Consider the following 5,461-nt stretch of genomic DNA (forward strand, 5'->3'; position numbering starts at 1 on the left):
ACGGCGGTGGTGGTGATGCTTGGGCAACAACAACAACCTTGCCAACCTCAATCTATCCAACCGGAATCGACCTCGACCTAGATCCAAACTCAGGCCCATTCCCTAGAAATAGATCAGAATAACTTCCTTATTCCAAGTTACAACACTTCTTGAACCCAAAGCGAGAAAGGAGACACTGACAGGGAAAGATTAAAAATTAAGATTAACAAAGCAAAAGCTATAATTTTCGAGGAGAATAGGGAACTTAATCAATGCTTCATTCTTATTTTGGGAACTTCAAATTTATTATCGGTCACAGGTGCTCTACACCATCCTTTCTATAAGTTTCTTCACTTGGATTACTTGGATTTTGCGATTCTCGTGTTGTGGATAGCTCTAGGGTTCTCTGTATTCTCAATCACTCCGTCTCTTCTCCCGCCACCACTAGAGCATCCTTCCTCTGCCACTTCACCGGCGGAGGCTTCCAATCCTTCACCCTCTAGTGATCGAACCACATCTGCAACTGCCTCTCCGTCAAGCCCAGTTTTACAGATAGCTTAGTTCGCATAGTATCCGACATCTCCACTGTTTAACCAATTCAAATAAAAAAACCACCGATTCTCATTAACCTAAACCATGCAAACTCTATGAAGAAAAAAAAAAAACTGAAAATAAAGAAATTAATGTTTTTTTACAAACCAGCATAAGTCTTCTCGAGAAGCTCCAACTGAGATATAGTCTTCCATTGAGTTGCCGGTCATATGAGGAAGAAATTGGTGTGAGAAGAAGATCAATTTGAGGGTTTTTAGCTTCCAAGGGGAAAATAGTAACTATACACGGGTCAAGGGTAGTTCAGGGTTTTAAAAAATTTAATCAACTGACTTCATAAGTGACCAGTGTAAAACTAACGGCAGAGACTAATCTGTAATATAGGGCTCTAAAGCAGGGGGTGTTCTGAGTGTTTTCGGATAAGATGGGGTGACTTGAGATTCGTTCCGTTTTCAGGAGGTGTTTCGTAATTTACCCAAAAAAAAACACAAACCCATTTGTTCACATCTTTACAAAAGACACCAATTTGAGTAAAATAAGAAATTCGTGAGAGAATATGAGTGGAGTTCTAAGTCCATGGATTTGTGGAAGGTGCCAGAATCATCTCCTGCAATGTTTGTGAAAAATTCCAAATATGAATGTTAGTCCATTCAACACTATACTTTAGCTTCAGTCTCAATAAAATTGTTTATCAAAATATTATCCAACTCAATATAAATGGCGTGTAGATTTCTCTCTAACTTATATGAAAGCCACTATAAGTAACGTGTAGATTTCTCTCCCTATTTTATATATTCGAAGCCAAAACTGATCACACACCTTTAGAGGGAGAGCCTGGAGAGGGGATTCATGCACGACACCCGCCCCATCCACGGTTTGGTCATTTCAACCCACGTTTGTCTCCATGGCCTATGTGCTTGCGTATAACCTTTGGCGTTTTTTTGGTTTTTAAAAGATAATTGATGGAGAGTCGTTTCTCCACACCCATGTGGAGAGGATTTCGATTCACTTTAAATATTCTAAAAGGGCACACTGACTCTTTATTGACTCATCCACGGATTCTTGCCGGAGTCATGGCTTTGCTTATTTATATGTTTTTTAGATTAAGGTCGGTAGATGGGTCGGCATGGGTTGGGCCTTTGGACATTTCTAATAAAATACTTAACCCCTAAATTCTACTGGCCCACCCTTCATAAACTTAATGGAAAATGTGTCATGTTGGTCTGAGATTCTTAGGTACCGTGTTGATGGAAGACATTATGGTTTATGTGTGGGCAGGGATGAGTGGTTACTGGGTGGAGTCTGGTTCAGGCATGATTTTAGTGCACGGTATCGAAATGGGTATCGATAACTTGTAAAATTGATACGATACCGATATATTATCGGTCTGGATTAGCTGCATCGGTCAAAATTACCTTTGAATCTCCTTAAAAAAATGAGCTTTCTGATCATTTTACACCTTGTCCGTACCGTGCTATTGATGCGGTATTAGTACAGTATCGATAACTAGCAAAACCAATACGTATCAGACGATATGATACCGATACTTAGAACCATGGGTTCAGGTTGGGGATTTACTTTTTGGGTCATTAGATTAGTAGATGTGAAACTGAACCCACTAAATGGTTAGGTATTACCTTTTACCCCCCCCCCCCCCCAACAAAAAAAAAGTTTAGGCATTGCAAACCATTGTCGAGAGTGTAGAATCGGGGATCGGAATCTGTTGTCATTGATTCCGATTGTGTTCTAAATCTGTTAGAATTGGGAAAAAAACCTTAGAGTTGACAACAAAACCCTAATAGTACTGGAACAGATCGAGAGGATTTGGGATCAATCACTCCTGTTATGGTCTTACTTATGATCACAATTCCTCAAACCCCTGCCTATGAGATGAAATGGAGGAAATGGAGGGTCAGATAAATGGAGATGATAAAGATCCGATGTCCCCACCTAGGGGTGCAAGTTTGGTCTTGTCGGCCCGAACTCGCACTAGCCCGCCCTGAGCCCGAACACAAAACCCTAATAGTACTGGAACAGATCGAGAGGATTTTGGGTCAATCACTCCTGTTATGGTCTTATTGATCTGATCACAATTCCTCAAACCCCTGCCTATGAGATGAAATGGAGGAAATGGAGGGTCAGATAAATGGAGACGATAAAGATCCGATGTCCCCACCTAGAGGTGCAAGTTTGGTCTTGTCGGCCCGAACTCACCCTAGCCCGCCCTGAGCCCGAACAGGGCCTGGGCTGAGATATTTGGCCCTGAGGGTGGGTTAGGGCAGGAAATTTCTGACCCTGAGTCAGGGTCGGGTTGGGTCAAGGTTGAGGCCTCGGGCTAGGCCCGGCCCGACCTTAATTTAAATTATGCTATAAAATATATATAGGAGAAAGTTTTCATACACAGTCGTATAAACCGTGTATGTTAGAGGGTGGGAGTTTCAAGGCATTAATTAATGGGTGGGGATTTATGGCTTTTCCAACTTTTTGAGAGAGACCATTTCACATACAGGGTTTACACGAACGTGTATGAAATTTTTCTCCATATATATATTATAAACTTTAAACGTCACCCACTTTTTGTTATATAATATATTATATATGATAACAATAAATGATATAATACATTTTATTACAATGCTATTTTACGTAAAATTGATAATTTTCTCTTTGGTCCATTCCAAGTTTTCAACCATGCATTTCCTTCTCCCTCCCCATTATCAAGGCCAATTAGAGTCAGCCCGGCCCGACCCTAAGGGTGGGTGGGTCAGGGTTGAATTTTTCTGGCCCTGACTTAGGATCTGATCGGGCTTGGGCTCAGTTAAGGGGACTTAGGGTTGGACTAGGATTCTATAAAGCCCAACCCAACCCGACCTTGTTGTAGCCCTACCGCCCCCTACCCCCACCTTCACCTTGCCACCACCCTCTCCCATAGAAATATAAAAAATTTATTCTCGAAAATTGAACTATCAAATGAATTACTTATTTTTGAAATAATTTAAAAGAAGGTAGCTTTTGATCCAAGAGTATAGCCTACGCTAGCATTTATTGGTCTATCTCTCTACCCCTCTAAACAAAGAGGCAAGTTTGTTTTTTCATATGGAGAGGAGTGAGATAGACTCATGGGAGTAGGCCACGCCTGGACAATAGAGATATTTTTTCTATTTTAAATTGATTCAATCAAGTGAATCAACACAAATTTTAATTTCTTAATAAAAAAACTATTTATTGACTTATTTCATGAAATCGATTCGAAATTGAAATAAAAAGCATAGTAAATCTGGCCTTAATGGTCAAACTGAATCCAGAATAAATTCAAAACAAATCAAATCTTCGCAAGTAGGATTCGAACCTACGACCACCTAGTTAACACTTGACCACTCTACTACCAACTGCCAAGGAAAAGCTGAAGATTAGATCTCACAAAATTCAATTCCCAGCATTAATTGGCAGATTAGTGGTCCCTAAATCTGCCAATTATCATGCTATAACCTCCTTTAATTAACTTCTTAATAGCATTATTTAATGGCTCGTCATGAGTCGTGACTCGTGATAGCGACATCTTTCTTTGTCCCCTCAGAACCTCGTATTTCGAAGGAAATTCTTCCGTTGGGGCATGAAACACGGAAAGACAATCTTCCGACCATTCCTCTCGCAAACCAATTTATAAAGAATCATAGTTCATCAAAAAAAAAAAAAACAAAAAAGAAAGAAAAGGATCATGGTGGTCCCACGTATATTGAAAGCAAAATCAACCGCCAAGATCACATATCGTCGCCCGGGAACGGTATTTTCGTAGACTACCTCAATTTCATACTTAAAAGGACGGTAACTTTGGCGTTTAGTCAATACTTATCGACGCCGAAGTTGCTCGATTTTTAACTGGATGAAAAGTGTATATAATCTGTGATGTGACCATTCTCGAATTTCTCGTTTTCAAGTAATCTTTGCATCGTTATCTTTTTAGAATTTAGGTAGGCGTCTCGACTCCCGAACTCGATCTTCGATAGAGGCCAGAGGGTTTCGTTTCATCAGTCTCTTCCGGTGGAGGCGAACATTTCTCATCAATTTGTTTTTAATCCATTAATCGGATTTGAAGTTCGTTTGGTTAATCCTTCTGAAAGCTTTGGGTCCTGCAGTGGGAGTTTGATCGGTTTTATTTTGAAGGTGAGTTATTGCATGTTCTAATCTCGATTCATATCGTTATTAAGGGGCTGGTATCGAATGATTCGATGTTTTAAAGTTTTAGATTTAGGTAAGAGATTGTTTATTTTGTTTGGCATTCTCAATAGTATTCAGGATTTTAACATTTGGGTCTTGAAGTGAATCTGACACGATATTTCTTAATAGTTAAGATTCCAACTATGATGATTTTTATCTTTTGATTTGAAGTAAGATTCTCTATCATTAATTTCTTTTCCTTCACACTTACCAACAAAAAAATTTCTTTTCCTTCACTCTTCCATTTTGGGAGGGATTCTGATGCTCTTATGGTAGATAGCTGGTTTAGTGGTCTGAAAGCCCTAGTTTGGTTCTACTCCGGCTGTGTAGTTATTTAGACTACTCTTTAGCAGTGAGTCTACCATTAATATTTTCTTTGCTGGTTGTCATCTTGGAATAGTTTTCTTGGACGCTTGGGAGTTCAGATACAAGACTAACAACTATCTGCATTCACTTGAAATTAGGCACTTTTTATCTGATATTTATAGAAATATTTAATGTTAATGTTGCACCAGAAAACAAAATCCGGGATGTGATCATAGATGTAGCATAGCTATTTTTGTTTTTTTTTTGTTCTCTTTATATATGGCATCTCCTAATAACTTCAGAGCTGGTATCTGAGATTCTCAAAACAGTTTCTGAACTGAAGTCACTTAGAAGTATGTGTTCTCTGCAGGTCAAAATCTCACCCACTTTTTCTTGTGTGTGATTAGAG

This window comes from Telopea speciosissima, chromosome 3 (genome assembly GCF_018873765.1).
Source record: "Telopea speciosissima isolate NSW1024214 ecotype Mountain lineage chromosome 3, Tspe_v1, whole genome shotgun sequence".
Classification (NCBI taxonomy): Eukaryota; Viridiplantae; Streptophyta; class Magnoliopsida; order Proteales; family Proteaceae; genus Telopea; species Telopea speciosissima.